The following is a 17867-nucleotide window of genomic DNA, read 5'->3' on the forward strand; positions in this document are numbered from 1 at the left end:
AAAAAAAACATAAGGGGTAACACTGTCGTTTTTTATTGGTCGTCATGAAAAAAAACATGTTGTTTTTTATTGGTCGTCATGAAAAAAAACATAAGGGGTAACACTGTTGTTTTTCTTTGGTCGTCATGAAAAAAACCATAAGGGGTAACACTGTCGTTTTTTATTGGTCGTCATGAAAAAAAACATTAGGGGTAACACTGTCGTTTTTTATTGGTCGTCAAGAAAAATAACAGAAGGGGTAACAGTGTCGTTTTTTATTGGTCGTCATGAAAAAAAACATGAGGGGTAACACTGTCGTTTTTTATTGGTCGTCATGAAAAAAAACATAAGGGGTAACACTGTCGTTTTTTATTGGTCGTCATGAAAAAAAACGTTGTTTTTTATTGGTCGTCATGAAAAAAAACATAAGGGGTAACACTGTTGTTTTTCTTTGGTCGTCATGAAAAAAACATAAGGGGTAACACTGTCGTTTTTTATTGGTCGTCATGAAAAAAAAAATAAGGGGTAACACTGTCGTTTTTTATTGGTCGTCATAAAAAAAAACATAAGGGGTAGCACTGTAGTTATTTATTGGTCGTCAAGAAAAATAACATAAGGGGAAACACTGTCGTTTTTTATTGGTCGTCATGAAAAAAAACATGTTGTTTTTTTTGGTCGTCATGAAAAAAACATAAGGGGTAACACTGTTGTTTTTCTTTGGTCGTCATGAAAAAAACATAAGGGGTAACACTGTTTTTTTTCTTTGGTCGTCATGAAAAAAAACATAAGGGGTAACACTGTTGTTTTTCTTTGGTCGTCATGAAAAAAAACATAAGGGGTAACACTGTTGTTTTTCTTTGGTCGTCATGAAAAAAAACATAAGGGGTAACACTGTCGTTTTTATTGGTCGTCATGAAAAAAAACATAAGGGGTAACACTGTCGTTTTTTATTGGTCGTCATAAAAAAAACATAAGGGGTAACACTGTCGTTTTTTATTGGTCGTCATGAAAAACAACATGTTGTTTTTCTTTGGTCGTCATGAAAAAAAACATAAGGGGTAACACAGTCGTTTTTTATAGTTCTTCATGAAAAAAAACATAAGGGGTAACACTGTTGTTTTTCTTTGGTCGTCATGAAAAAAAACATAAGGGGTAACACTGTCGTTTTTTTTTGGTCGTCAGGAAAAAAAACATGTTGTTTTTTATTGGTCGTCATGAAAAAAACATAAGGGGTAACACTGTTGTTTTTCTTTGGTCGTCATGAAAAAAAACATAAGGGGTAACACTGTCGTTTTTTATTGGTCGCCATGAAAAAAAACATAAGGGGTGACACTGTCGTTTTTTATGGTCGTCAAAAAAAATAACATAAGGGTATATATATAACCTCATACCTAATTAAATTACAATTCTCCTTGGGAAGTGGAGAGAGCTGTGAGCTAACCTCCTAGAGACCGGGGTTCAAGTCCAGTTGTTGTCCTCGGATGGAAGGCTTTTATCTCTATTTCATGCGAATTATAAAGTCAAGTATAACCTTTGGAAAGACTTTTTTAGGTGTCTTGATGGTGCATTGTTAAGTTCGGAGGTTAACGCTCCAAACAGCTCTGGTTCGAATCCCTGGAAAAATGTCGATAGGGTTACCACTGCCGCTATTTATCGGCCAAAATGAAAAATAAACATAATGGGTAACAATGTCGATATTTATCAAATAAAACATGTGGGGTAACACTGTTTTTTTTCTTTGGTCGTCATGAAAAAAAACACAAGGGGTAACACTGTCGTTTTTTATTGGTCGTCATGAAAAAAAACATGTTGTTTTTTATTGGTCGTCATGAAAAAAAACATAAGGGGTAACACTGTCGTTTTTTCATTGGTCGTCATGAAAAAAATCTAAGGGGTAACACTGTCGTTTTTATTGGTCGTCAAGAAAAAAACTAGGGGTAACACTGTTGTTTTTCTTTGGTCGTCATGCAAAAAAACATGAGGGGTAACACTGTCGTTTTTATTGGTCGTCATAAAAAAAAATAAGGGGTAAAACCGTGTTTTTATTGGTCGTCAAGGAAAAAAACATAAGGCGTTAACACTGTCGTTTTTTATTGGTCGTCATGACAAAAAACATGTTGTTTTTCTTTCGTAGTCATGAAGAAAAAACTAAGGGATACACTGTCAGCTTTTTTATGGTCGTCATGAAAACAAACCATACGGGGTAACGCTGTCATTTTTATGGTGTCAAGAAAAATAACTAAGGGGTTACACTGTCGTTGTTTTTGGTCGTCATGAAAAAAAAACATAAGGGGTAACCTGTCGTTTTTTATGTGGTCGTCCTAAAAAAAACTTGTTGTTTTTTATTGGTCGTCATGAAAAAAAATAAGGGGGAACACTGTCGTTTTTTATTGGTCGTCATAAAAAAAAACATGTCGTTTTTTTTTTATTGTGTCGCAAGGAAACTAACCATAAGGGGTAACACTTGTCGTTTTTTATTGGTCGTCATGAAAAAAAAATAAGGGGTAACACTTGTCGTTTTTTATTGGTCGTCATGAAAAAAAAACATCAGGGGTAACCACTGTCGTTTTATGGTCGTCATGCAAAAAAAACATAAGGGGTAACACTTCGTTTTTTATTGGCGTCGGAAAAAAAATTATTAGGGGTAACACTGTCGTTTTTTATGGTCGTCAAGAAAAAAACATAAGGGTAACCACTGTTGTTTTTCTTTGGTCGTCATGAAAACAAAAAAACATAAGGGGTGACACTGTCTTTTTTTATGGTCGTCAAAAAAAATAACTAAGGGTCTATATATAACCTCATACCTAATTAAAATTACCAATTCTCCTGGGAGTGGAGAGAAGCTGTGAGTAACTCCTAGAGACCGGGGTTCAAGTCCGTTGTTGGTCCTCGGATGGAAGGCTTTATCTCTTTTCATGCGAATTATAAAGTCAAGTATACCTTTGGAAAGACTTGTCTTGACTGGTGCATGTTAAGCGTGAGGTTAAAGCTCCAAACAGCTCTGGTTCGAATCCTGGAAAAAATGTCGATGGGTTACCCCTGCCGCTATTATCGGCCAAAATGAAAAATAAAACATAATGGGTACCAATTGTCGATATTTATCAAATAAAACAGTGGGGTAACACTGTTTTTTTCTTGGGCGTCATTGAAAAAACAACACAAGGGGTAACACTGCGTTTTTTATTGGTCGTCATGAAAAAAACATGTTGTTTTTTTATTGGTCGTCATGAAAAAAAACACATAAGGGTAACACTCTTGTTTTTTTTTGGTCGTCATGAAAAAAACCATAAGGGGAACACTGTGTGTTTTTTTGGTCGTCATGAAAAACATAAGGGGTAAACTGTTGTGTTTAATTGGTCGTCAGAAAAAATATAAGGGGTCGCTAGCACTGTTGTTTTTTTCATTGGTCGTCATGAAAAAAAACATAAGGGGTAACACTGTTGTTTTTTATTGGTCGTCATTAAAAGAAACATAAGGGGTAACACTGTTGTTTTTTATTGGTGGTAAGGTAAAAAAACATGAGGGGTAACACTGTAATTTTTTTCTTGGTCGTCATGAATAAAAACATACGTTCTGAAATACGTTCAGGCTCTACCACCGGGGTTGCGCTGGCACAGTGGTTAGCACTGCTGACGCAATGCAACAAGGTCCCCGGTTCAAACCCAGTGGGGGACGGTCTTTCTAATTCCCCGTGTGGAGCCTGTCTCTCTCTCCCCGTGTGGAGCCTGTCTCTCTCTCCCCGTGTGGAGCCACTCTCTCTCCCCGTGTGGAGCCTGTCTGCCTCTCTCTCCCTGTGTGGATCCTGTCTCTCTCTCTCTCTCCCCGTGTGGAGCCTGTCTCTCTCTCTCTCCCCGTGTGGAGCCTGTCTCTCTCTCCCCGTGTGGAGCCTGTCTGCCTCTCTCTCCCCGTGTGGAGCCTGTCTCTCTCTCTCTCTCTCCCCGTGTGGAGCCTGTCTCTCTCTCCCCGTGTGGAGTCTGTCTCTCTCCCCATGTCCATTGTTTATTATTATTATATATGCAGAGATCATTCTGTGTTGAGTACGCAATGACTAATAAAGAGATGAACCGTCTTAATGTAACGCCAAACAGAACATTCATAAGAAGACATTTGATTGTATAACTATAATATAGAAGAACACTGGGATTGAGCTGGGAGTCAATCTCTGGTTAGATGACCTTATGGAAGAAGGGACCTAGGATATGGCCCCCCCTAAACACACTCATGCTGCGGCCCCCCCACACACACTCATGGCAGGGGCCCGACCAGACCACCATGGCTGCGGCTCCCCAGACACACTCATGGCTGCCCCCCCAGACCAGCTTGGCTGTACCTAATAACTTAACAGTGAGGTTCAGATGCTGGTGGAGGAAAAGCATTGTGCAAAACCCCAGTTGGAGGAGGAAGAGGAGGAAGAGGAGGTGGAGGTAGAGGAGGTGGAGGGGGTGGAGGAGGTGGAGGAGGAAGAGGAGGAGGAGGTAGAGGAGGTGGAGGGGGTGGAGGGGGTGGAGGAGGTGGAAAAAACATAAGGGGTAGGGTAACACTGTTGTTTTTCATTGGTCGTCATGAAAAAAATATAAGGGGTAACACTTTTGTTTTTTATTTGTCGTAAGGAAAAAAAACATAAGGGGTAACACTGTAATTTTTTTCTTGGTCATAATGAAAAAAAACATAAGGTGTAACACTGTTGTTGTTTTTTTGGTCGTCATGAAAAAACATAAGGGATAACACTGTCGTTTTTTTTTGGCCGTCATGAAAAAAAATATAAGGGGTAACACTGTTGTTTTTCATTGGTCGTCATGAAAAAAATATAAGGGGTAGCACTGTTGTTTTTTATTGGTCGTAAGGAATAAAAACATAAGGGGTAACACTGTAATTTTTTTCTTGGTCATAATGAAAAAAAACATAAGGGGCAACACTGTTGTTGTTTTTTTGGTCGTCATGAAAAAACATAAGGGGTAACACTGTCGTTTTTTTTTGGTCGTCATGAAAAAACATAAGGGGTAACACTGTTGTTTTTCATTGGTCGTCATGAAAAAAATATAAGGGGTAGCACTGTTGTTTTTTTTATTGGTCGTCATGAAAAAAAACATAAGGGGTAACACTGTTGTTTTTTATTGGTCGTCATCAAAAGAAACATAAGGGGTAACACTGTTGTTTTTTATTGGTGGTAAGGTAAAAAAACATAAGGGGTAACACTGTATTTTTTTATTGGTCGTCATGAAAAAAAAAATAAGGTCTGAAATACGTTCAGACTCTATCACCGGGGTTGCGCTGGCACAGTGGTTAGCACTGCTGCCTCAATGAAACATTGTCCCCGGTTCAAACCCGGTGGGGGTTGGTCTTTCTAATTCGCCGTGTGGAGCCTGTCTCTCTCTCCCCGTGTGGAGCCTGCCTGCCTGTCTCTCTCTCTCTCCGTGTGGAGCCTGTCTGTCTCTCTCCTCATGTCCATTTTTTATTATTTTTATTATTATATATGCAGAGATCATTCTGTGTTGAGTACCCAATGACTAATAAAGAGATGAACCGTCTTAATGTAACGCCAAACAGAACATTCATAAGAAGACATTTGATTGTATAACTATAATATAAAAGAACACTGGGATTGAGCTGGGAGTCAATCTCTGGTTAGATGACCTTATGGAAGAAGGGACCTAGGATATGGCCCCCCCTAAACACACTCATGCTGCGGCACCCCCACACACACTCATGGCAGGGGCCCGACCAGACCACCATGGCTGCGGCTCCCCCAGACACACTCATGGCTGCCCCCTCCAGACCAGCTTGGCTGTACCTAATAACTTAACAGTGAGGTTCAGATCCTGGTAGAGGAAAAGCAATGTGCAAAACCCCAGTTGGAGGAGGAAGGGGAGGTGGAGGTAGAGGAGGTGGAGGGGGTGGAGGAGGTGGAGGAGGAAGAGGAGGAGGAGGTAGAGGAGGTGGAGGGGGTGGAGGGGGTGGAGGAGGTGGAAAAAAAACATAAGGGGTAACACTGTTGTTTTTTATTGGTCGTAAGGAATAAAAACATAAGGGGTAACACTGTAATTTTTTTCTTGGTCATAATGAAAAAAAACTTAAGGGGTAACACTGTTGTTGTTTTTTTGGTCGTCATGAAAAAACATAAGGGGTAACACTGTCATTTTTTTTGGCCGTCATGAAAAAAAATATAAGGGGTAACACTGTTGTTTTTTATTGGTCGTCATGAAAAAAATATAAGGGGTAACACTGTTGTTTTTCTTTGGTCGTCATGAAAAAAAACATAAGGGGTAACACTGTTATTTTTTATTGGTCGTCATGAAAAAAAACATAAGGGGTAACACTGTTGTTTTTCTTTGGTCGTCATGAAAAAAAACGTAAGGGGTAACACTGTTGTTTTTCTTTGGTCGTCATGAAAAAAAACATAAGGGGTAACACTGTTGTTTTTCTTTGGTCGTCATGAAAAAAACATAAGGGGTAACACTGTCGTTTTTATTGGTCGTCATGAAAAAAAACATAAGGGGTAACACTGTCGTTCTTTATTGGTCGTCATAAAAAAAATATAAGGGGTAACACTGTTGTTTTTCATTGGTCGTCATGAAAAAACATAAGGGGTAACACTGTTGTTTTCTTTGGTCGTCATGAAAAAAAACATAAGGGGTAACACTGTCGTTTTTTATTGGTCGTCATGAAAAAAAACATAAGGGGTGACACTGTCGTTTTTTATGGTCGTCAAGAAAAATAACATAAGGGTATATATATAACCTCATACCTAATAAAATTACAATTCTCCTTTGGAAGTGGAGAGAGCTGTGAGCTAACCTCCTAGAGACCGGGGTTCATGTCCAGTTGTTGTCCTCGGATGGAAGACTTTTATCTCTATTTCATGCGAATTATAAAGTCAAGTATAACCTTTGTGAAGACTTTTTTAGGTGTCTTGATGGTGCATTTTTAAGTTCGGAGGTTAACGCTCCAAACAGCTCTGGTTCGAATCCCCGGAAAAACGTTGATAGGGTTACCACTGCCGCTATTTATCGGCCAAAATTAAATAAACATAAGGGGTAACAATGTCGATATTTATCAAATAAAACATGTGGGGTAACACTGTTTTTTTTTTTGGTCGTCATGAAAAAAAACATAAGGGGTAACACTGTTTTTTTTCTTTGGTCGTCATGAAAAGAAACATAGGGGGTAACACTGTTGTTTTTCTTTGGTCGTAATGAAAAAAAACATAAGGGGTAACACCTTCGTTTTTTATTGGTCGTCATGAAAAAAAAATAAGGGGTAACACTGTAGTTTTTATTGGTTCTCATGAAAAAAAACATACACTGTCGTTTTTTATTGGTCGTCATGAAAAAAAATAAGGGGTAACACTGTCGTTTTTTATTGGTCGTCATAAAAAAAAACATAAGGGGTAACACTTTCGTTTTTTATTGGTCGTCAAGATAAATAACATAAGGGGTAACACTGTCGTTTTTTATTGGTCCTCATGAAAAAAAACTTGTTGTTTTTCTTTGGTCGTCATTAAAAAAAACCGAAGGGGTAACACTGTCGTTTTTTATTGATCGTCATGAAAAAAAAACAGGTTTTATTGGTCGTCATGAAAAAAAACATAAGGGGTAACACTGTTGTTTTTATATTGGTCGTCATAAAAAAAAAACATAAGAGGGGTAACACTGGCGTTTTTTATTGGTCGTCAAGAAAAAGAAAATAAGGGTAACACTGTCCGTTTGTTTATTGGTCGGCATGAAGAAAAAACCATAAGGGGTAACACTGTCGTTTTTTATTGGTCGTCATGAAAAGAAAAGCATAAGGGGTAACACTGGTCGTTTTTTTATTGGTCCGTCATAAAAAAAACATAAGGGGTAACACTGTCGTTTTGTAAGTGGTCCGTCAGGAAAAAACAGGTTTGTTTTTCTTTGGTCGTCATGAAAAAAAACATAATGGGAAACACGGTCCTGTTTTATTGGTCGTCATGAAAAAAAAAACATAGGGTAAAACTGTCGGTTTTTTATTGGTCGTCAAGAAAAATAACAGAAGGGGTAAAACTGTGTTTTTCATGGCGTCATCGGAAAAAATATAAGGGTACAATGTTTTGTTCTTTTTATTGGTCGTCAGAAAAAAAAAACATAAGGGGTAACACTGTTGTTTTTTATTGTCGTCATCAAAAGACCATTAAGGGGTAACACGTTGTTTTTTCTTGGGGTAAGGTAAAAAACATAAGGGGTAAACTGTATTTTTTATGGTTCGTCATGAAAAAAAACATAAGGGGTACCCTGTTGTTTTTCTCCTTGGTCGTCATTATACAAACCTAAGGGAATAACACTGTCGTTTTTTATTGATCGGCATGAAAAAAACATCAAGGGGTAACACTGTCGTTTTTTTATTGGTCGTCATAAAAAAAACATAAGGGGTAACACTGTCGTTTTTATTGGTCGTCAAGAACAATAACATAAGGGGTAACACTGTCGTTTTTTTATTTGGTCGTTATGAAAAAAAACATGTTTTTTTTGGTCGTCATGAAAAAAAACATAAGGGGTAAACCTGTCGCTTTTTATTGGTCGTCATGAAAAAGAACATAAGGGTGTAACACTGTCGTTTTTTTATTGGTCGTCATTGACACAAACAAACATAAGGTGGTAACACTGTCGTTTTTTATTGGTCGTCATTTGAAAAAAAACATAAGGGGTAACACTGCGGTTTTTTATTGGTCGTCATAAAAAAAATCATAAGGGGTAACACTGTCGTTTTTTTATTGGTCGTCAAGAAAAATAACATAAGGGGTAACACTGTCGTTTTTTATTGGTCGTCATGAAAAAAACATAAGGGGTAACACTGTCGTTTTTTATTGGTCGTCATTGACAAAAAAAAATAGGGGTAACACTGTCGTTTTTTATTGGTCGTCATAAAAAAAAAAAAGGGGTAACACTGTCGTTTTTTATTAAAATATAAGGGGTAGCACTGTTGTTTTTTTCATTGGTCGTCATGAAAAAAAACATAAGGGGTAACACTGTTGTTTTTTATTGGTCGTCCTTAAAAGAAACATAAGGGGTAACACTGTTGTTTTTTATTGGTGGTAAGGTAAAAAAACATAAGGGGTAACACTGTAATTTTTTTCTTGGTCGTCATGAATAAAAACATAGGTTCTGAAATACGTTCAGCCTCTACCACCGGGGTTGCGCTGGCACAGTGGTTAGCACTGCTGACTCAATGCAACAAGGTCCCTGGTTCAAACCCGGTGGGGGTCGATCTTTCTAATTTTCCGTGTGGAGCCTGTCTCTCTCTCTCCGTGTGGAGCCTGTCTGCCTCTCTCTCCCCGTGTGGAGCCTGTCTGTCTCTCTCCCCATGTCCATTGTTTATTATTATTATTATTTTATATGCAGAGATCATTCTGTGTTGAGTACGCAATGACTAATAAAGAGATGAACCGTCTTAATGTAACGCCAAACAGAACATTCATAAGAAGACATTTGATTGTATAACTATAATATAGAAGAACACTGGGATTGAGCTGGGAGTCAATCTCTGGTTAGATGACCTTATGGAAGAAGGGACCTAGGATATGGCCCCCCGAAAAAAACATAAGGGGTAACACTCGTCGTTTTTTTTATTGTCCGTCATAAAAAAAAAACATGTCCGTTTTTTATTGGTCGTCAAGAAAAATAACATAAGGGTAACACTGTCGTTTTTTTAATTGTCCGTCATGAAAAAAAACATAAGGGGTACATGTCGTTTTTTTATTGGTCGTCATGAAAAAAAACATCATGGGTAACACTGTCCGTTTTTTATTGTCGTCATGAAAAAACAAAGGGGTAACACTGTCGTTTTTATTGGTCGTCATGCAAAAAAAATATAAGGGGTAACACTGTCCGTTTTTTATTGTGTCGTCATGAAAAAAAACATAAGGGGTAACACTGTCGTTTTTTATTGGTCGTCAAGGAAAAAAAACATAAGGGGGTCACACGTTTTCTATTGGTCGTCATGAAAAAAAATATACACTGTGATTTTGGTCGTCATGAAAAAAAACATAAGGGTAACGCTGTCATTTTTATTGGTCGTCATGAAAAAATAACATAGGGGTAACACTGTCGTTGTTTTATTGGTCGTCATGAAAAAAAACATCATTGTTTTTATTTGGTCGTCATGAAAAAAAACATAAGGGGTAACACTGTCGTTTTTATTGGTCGTCATAAAAAAAAACATAAGGGGTAACACTGTAGTTTTTATTGGTCGTCAAGAAAAATAACATAAGGGGTAACACTGTCGTTTTTTATTGGTCGTCATGAAAAAACATGTGTTTTTTTTTGGTCGTCATGAAAAAAAACATAAGGGGGTAACACTGTCGTTTTTTATTGATCGTCATGAAAAAAAAACATAGGGTACTGTTTTTTATTGGTCGTCATGAAAAAAAACATAAGGGGTAACACTGTCGTTTTTTATTGGTCGTCATAAAAAAAAACATGTCGTTTTTTATTGGTCGTCAAGAAAAATAACATAAGGGGTAACACTGTCGTTTTTTATTGGTCGTCATGAAAAAAACATAAGGGGTAACACTGTCGTTTTTTATTGGTCGTCATGAAAAAAAACATCAGGGGTAACACTGTCGTTTTTTATTGGTCGTCATGAAAAAAACATAAGGGGTAACACTGTCGTTTTTTATTGGTCGTCATGAAAAAAAAATATAAGGGGTAACACTGTCGTTTTTTATTGGTCGTCAAGAAAAAAAACATAAGGGGTAACACTGTTGTTTTTCTTTGGTCGTCATGAAAAAAAACATGAGGGGTAACACTGTCGTTTTTTATTGGTCGTCATAAAAAAAACATAAGGGGTAACACTGTCGTTTTTATTGGTCGTCAAGAAAAATAACATAAGGGGTAACACTGTCGTTTTTATTGGTCGTCATGAAAAAAAACATGTTGTTTTTCTTTGGTCGTCATGAAAAAAAACATAAGGGGATACACTGTCGCTTTTTATTGGTCGTCATGAAAAAAAACATAAGGGGTAACGCTGTCATTTTTTATTGGTCGTCAAGAAAAATAACATAAGGGGTAACACTGTCGTTTTTTATTGGTCGTCATGAAAAAAAACATCTTGTTTTTTTTGGTCGTCATGAAAAAAAACATAAGGGGTAACACTGTCGTTTTTTATTGGTCGTCATAAAAAAAAACATAAGGGGTAACACTGTCGTTTCTTATTGGTCGTCAAGAAAAATAACATAAGGGGTAACACTGTCGTTTTTTTTGGTCGTCATGAAAAAAAACATAAGGGGTAACACTGTCGTTTTTTATTGGTCGTCATAAAAAAAAACTTGTTGTTTTTTATTGGTCGTCATGAAAAAAAACATAAGGGGTAACACTGTCGTTTTTTATTGGTCGTCATAAAAAAAAAACATGTCGTTTTTTATTGGTCGTCAAGAAAAATAACATAAGGGGTAACACTGTCGTTTTTTATTGGTCGTCATGAAAAAAAACATAAGGGGTAACACTGTCGTTTTTTATTGGTCGTCATGAAAAAAAACATCAGGGGTAACACTGTCGTTTTTTATTGGTCGTCATGAAAAAAAACATAAGGGGTAACACTGTCGTTTTTATTGGTCGTCATGAAAAAAAATATAAGGGGTAACACTGTCGTTTTTTATTGGTCGTCAAGAAAAAAAAACATAAGGGGTAACACTGTTGTTTTTCTTTGGTCGTCATGAAAAAAAACATAAGGGGTAACACTGTCGTTTTTTATTGGTCGTCATAAAAAAAACATAAGGGGTAACACTGTCGTTTTTTATTGGTCGTCAAGAAAAATAACATAAGGGGTAACACTGTCGTTTTTTATTGGTCGTCATGAAAAAAAACATGTTGTTTTTCTTTGGTCGTCATGAAAAAAAACATAAGGGGATACACTGTCGCTTTTTATTGGTCGTCATGAAAAAAAACATAAGGGGTAACGCTGTCATTTTTATTGGTCGTCAAGAAAAATAACATAAGGGGTAACACTGTCGTTTTTTATTGGTCGTCATGAAAAAAAACATCTTGTTTTTTTTGGTCGTCATGAAAAAAAACATAAGGGGTAACACTGTCGTTTTTTATTGGTCGTCATAAAAAAAAACATAAGGGGTAACACTGTCGTTTTTTATTGGTCGTCAAGAAAAATAACATAAGGGGTAACACTGTCGTTTTTTATTGGTCGTCATGAAAAAAAACATCTTGTTTTTTTTGGTCGTCATGAAAAAAAACATAAGGGGTAACACTGTTGTTTTTCTTTGGTCGTCATGAAAAAAAACATAAGGGGTAACACTGTCGTTTTTTATTGATCGTCATGAAAAAAAACATGTTGTTTTTTATTGGTCGTCATGAAAAAAAACATAAGGGGTAACACTGTCGTTTTTTATTGGTCGTCATAAAAAAAAACATAAGGGGTAACACTGTCGTTTTTTATTGGTCGTCAGAAAAAAATATATAAGGGGTAACACTGTCGTTTTTATTGGTCGTCAAGAAAAAAAAACATAAGGGGTAACACTGTCGTTTTTTATTGGTCGTCATGAAAAAAAAAATAAGGGGTAACACTGTTGTTTTTATTTGGTCGTCATGAAAAAAACATAAGGGGTAACACTGTCGTTTTTTATTGGTCGTCATGAAAAAAAACATGTTGTTTTTCTTGGTCGTCATGAAAAAAAACATAAGGGGATACACTGTCGCTTTTTATTGGTCGTCATGAAAAAAAACATAAGGGGTAACACTGTCATTTTTTATTGGTCGTCAAGAAAAATAACATAAGGGGTAACACTGTCGTTTTTTATTGGTCGTCATGAAAAAAAACATCTTGTTTTTTTGTCGTCATGAAAAAAAACATAATGGGTAACATTGTCGTTTTTTATTGGTCGTCATAAAAAAAAAACATAAGGGGTAACACTGTCGTTTTTTATTGGTCGTCAAGAAAAATAACATAAGGGGTAACACTGTCGTTTTTTATTGGTCGTCATGAAAAAAAAACATCTTGTTTTTTTTGGTCGTCATGAAAAAAAACATAAGGGGTAACACTGTCGTTTTTTATTGGTCGTCATAAAAAAAAACATAAGGGGTAACACTGTCGTTTTTTATTGGTCGTCAAGAAAAATAACATAAGGGGTAACACTGTCGTTTTTATTGGTCGTCATGAAAAAAAACATCTTGTTTTTTTTGGTCGTCATGAAAAAAAACATAAGGGGTAACACTGTCGTTTTTTATTGATCGTCATGAAAAAAAACATGTTGTTTTTTATTGGTCGTCATGAAAAAAAACATAAGGGGTAACACTGTCGTTTTTTATTGGTCGTCATAAAAAAAAACATAAGGGGTAACACTGTCGTTTTTATTGGTCGTCAAGAAAAATAACATAAGGGGTAACACTGTCGTTCTTTATTGGTCGTCATGAAAAAAACATAAGGGGTAACACTGTCGTTTTTTATTGGTCGTCGTGAAAAAAAACATAAGGGGTAACACTGTCGTTTTTTATTGGTCGTCATAAAAAAATATATAAGGGGTAACACTGTCGTTTTTTATTGGTCGTCAAGAAAAAAAACATAAGGGGTAACACTGTCGTTTTTTATTGGTCGTCATGAAAAAAAACATAAGGGGTAACACTGTTGTTTTTCTTTGGTCGTCATGAAAAAAAACATAAGGGGTAACACTGTCGTTTTTTATTGGTCGTCATAAAAAAAACATAAGGGGTAACACTGTCGTTTTTTATTGGTCGTCAAGAAAAATAACATAAGGGGTAACACTGTCATTTTTTATTGGTCGTCATGAAAAAAAACATGTTGTTTTTCTTTGGTCGTCATGAAAAAAAACATAAGGGGAAACACTGTCGCTTTTTATTGGTCGTCATGAAAAAAAACATAAGGGGTAACACTGTCGTTTTTTATTGGTCGTCAAGAAAAATAACATAAGGGGTAACACTGTCGTTTTTTATTGGTCGTCATGAAAAAAAAACATCTTGTTTTTTTTGGTCGTCATGAAAAAAAACATAAGGGGTAACACTGTCGTTTTTTATTGGTCGTCATAAAAAAAAACATAAGGGGTAACACTGTCGTTTTTTATTGGTCGTCAAGAAAAATAACATAAGGGGTAACACTGTCGTTTTTTATTGGTCGTCATGAAAAAAAACATAAGGGGTAACACTGTCGTTTTTTACTGGTCGTCATGAAAAAAAACATAAGGGGTAACACTTTTGTTTTTCTTTGGTCGTCATGAAAAAAAACATGAGGGGTAACACTGTTGTTTTTTATCAGTCGTCATGAAAAAAACATAAGGTGTAACACTGTCGATATTTATCAATTAAAACACAGGGGGTAACACTGTTGTTTTTATCAAATGAAACATAAGGGGGGACACTTTAGTTTTTTCTGTGGTCGTTATGAAAAAAAACATAAGGGGTAACACTGTTGTTTTTCTTTGATCGTCATGGAAAAACGTAAGGGAAAAACTGTGGTTTTTTATTGGTCGTCATGAAGAAAAACATCAGGGGTAACACTGTTGTTTTTTATTGGTCGTCATGAAAAAAACATAAGGGGTAACAATGTCGTTTTTTATCGGTCGTCATGAAAAAAACATAAGGGGTAACACTGTTGTCTTTGCCAAATACAATATAAGGGGTAACACTGTCGTATTTTATTGGTTGTCATGAAAAAAAACATAATTGAAAAAAACACAAATTTGTCCTTGTCAAATAAAATATAAGGGGTAACACTGTTGTCTTTGTCAAATAAAATATAAGGGGTAACACTGTCGTTTTTTATTGGTCGTCATGAAAAAAAACATAAGGGGTAACACTGTCGATATTAATCAAATAAAACATAGGGGCTGACACTGTTATTTTTATCAAATGAAACATGAGGGGTAACAATGTCGTTTTTTATCGGTCGTCATGAAAAAAACATGAGGTGTAACACTGTTGTTTTTCTTTGATCGTCATGGAAAAACATAAGGGAAAAACTGTGGTTTTTTATTGGTCGTCATGCAAAAAAACATAAGGGGTAACACTGTCGTATTTTATTGGGCGCCATGAAAAAAAACATAATTGAAAAAAACACAAATTTGTCCTTGTCAAATAAAATATAAGGGGTAACACTGTTGTCTTTGTCAAATAAAATATATGGGGTAACACTGTTGTTTTTTATTGGTCGTCATGAAAAAAAACATAAGGGGTAACACTGTCGATATTTATCAAATAAAACATAGTGGGTGACACTGTTGTTTTTCTTTGGTCGTCATGAAAAAAAACACAATGGGTAACACTTTTGTTTTTATCAAATGAAACATGAGGGGTAACACTGTCGTTTTTATCAAATGAAACATAAGGGGTAATAATGACGTTTTTTATCGGTCATCATGAAAAAAACATAAGGTGGAACACTGTCGATATTTACCAATTAAAACATAGGGGGTAACACTTTCGTTTTTATCAAATGAAACATGAGGGGGGACACTATCGTTTTTTCTGTGGTCGTCATGAAAAAAACCATAAGGGGTAACACTGTTGTTTTTCTTTGATCGTCATGGAAAAACATAAGGGAAAAACTGTTGTTTTTTATTGGTCGTCATGAAAAAAAACTTAAGGGGTAACAATGTCGTTTTTTATTGGTCGTCATGAAAAAAAACATTATTGAAAAAATAAATAAATGTGTCCTTGTCAAATAAAATATAAGGGGTAACACTGTTATCTTTGTCAAATAAAATATAAGGGGTAACACTGTCGTTTTTTATTGGTCGTCATGAAAAAAAACATAAGGGGTAACACTGTCGATATTTATCAATTAAAACATAGGGGGTAACAATGTCGTTTTTATCAAATGAAACATGAGGGGTGACACTGTCGTTTTTCTTTGGTCGTCTTGAAAAAAAACATAAGGGATAACACCTTTGTTTTTTATTGGTCGTCATGAAAAAAAACATAAGGGGTAACAGTGTTGTTTTTTTATTGGTCGTCATGAAAAAAAACATAAGGGGTAACACTTTTCCTTTTTATTGGTCGTCATGAATAAAAACATAAGGGGTAACACTGTTGTTTTTTATTGGTCGTCATGAAAAAAAACATAAGGGGTAACACTGTTGTCTTTGTCAAATAAAATATAAGGGGTAACACTGTCGTATTTTATTGGTCGTCATGAAAAAAAACATAATTGAAAAAAATAAAATTGTCCTTGTCAAATAAAATATGAGGGGTAACACTGTTGTTTTTGATCAGTCGTCATGGGAAAAAAACATAAGGGGTAACACTGTCGTTTTTATCAAATGAAATGTAAAGGGTAACACTGTCGTTTTTTATCTGTCGTCATGAAAAACCCATAAGGGGTAACACTGTCGAAATGTATCGAATAAATCATAGGGGGTAACACCAGGGATGCGGGAAGACAGTCATAATAAATGCTGCGCAACATCCATTGTTTGCAGAGACGAGATGACGGGTGACGTCACATTCAGGGCTCTGCTCTGACAAACACTCTACTGGTGTGTAAAAAGAGTTCTGCCAACTAGCCACTGTTATTCACAAACGTTAGCAAGTAAACATTGTGGAAATTTGAGTCAACTCGGCTGATACTGTGCTGTATTTCCCACACTAACAACATGCCGACAAGCTGTTGCGGTCCTGGATTATACGCAGCGTTATAACAAGGATTCAGGAGGTTATTTCTAAAGGTTTACAAAGGAAAGTGTCAATAATAGAAAGCCTTCATTTTCGCCCAGAGTTACGAGTTGTCTGATATGAGGAAAGTGACGCTTTCTCCGTCAAGTGAACCGTCCGTCTTTGCTCTTTTTTTGCCAACCAGTTTATGTGCGGGATTCCAGAATCAAAACGATAACATTCAACGTGTCTATTAATATGGCAGCAAAATTTTACACCAGTTTTAGAATGTTCGCTACAACAGATGTTGAACACCAACATGCATGGTACCATATTCAGCTATGGACAGTTCTGCGTTGTGCGTCATAGCCTACGTCAGCCTACGCAGACAATGTTCTAAATAAAATGAAAGGATAATATGATAAATATCATAAAAAGGGTGGATGTCAATAATTTAATGAAAAATCATGTTGTATGATAAAATGATACAAAAAAAAAGAAGAAAGTATTGATTTGATCAGAAAACGTTCTCACTTGCAGTTACAGCAAGGGGCCGCCAGGGGGGGGGGGGTGCTGCAGCACCCTAAGCACCCCCACTACCCGCGTCCCTGCATAGCGATCTATATAATTTCATTTGTGAGGAATTATTTCCCAGATGTGCAACTTCTGATGCATTAGTTCACATTTGGGTTTACAAATGCACAACTTTCGTGCATGTTCTCAGATTATGAAACACGGGTGTGTGAATGTGCTTTGTACCAACTGCGCTGCAAAGATTGTAGCAAAAGTGTCAAGTGCATAACTCTTTGAAGTTGTGATGCACAGGATAGGATTTGTGCACCTGCAATACAGACTTGTGAACTCGTAGACCCGATTTAGTGTTAGAACAATGGTAGAAAAAATATTTACGACATCAAATTTACTGTTACCCATTTGTGACTTTAGTGTTCGCATACAAAATCTGCAGTTACAGGTGCTAAAGAGTTTTGCTACAATAATACCTTCATAGTGTTTCCGGGTGCAGTCAGATGTGGAGCACCAGTGTCTTCTTTTTCAGACCGTTACAGCGACTTAATGGTCTTTGCATTATCACAATGACTTGAGTCAGGTCATCGACTCACACCACAACCTTCCTGTCTGGACAAACACACACACACACACACACACATAAACTGGGCGCACTAACACACACTTACACACAAACAGACACACACATACACACACACACACACTAATGCACAACAAACACACACACTTGGTGCATGCACAAAAACACACGTATTGGACACGCAACAAACACACACACACACATACACACACACA

This window comes from Gadus chalcogrammus, chromosome 18 (assembly GCF_026213295.1).
Source record: "Gadus chalcogrammus isolate NIFS_2021 chromosome 18, NIFS_Gcha_1.0, whole genome shotgun sequence".
NCBI lineage: Eukaryota > Metazoa > Chordata > Actinopteri > Gadiformes > Gadidae > Gadus > Gadus chalcogrammus.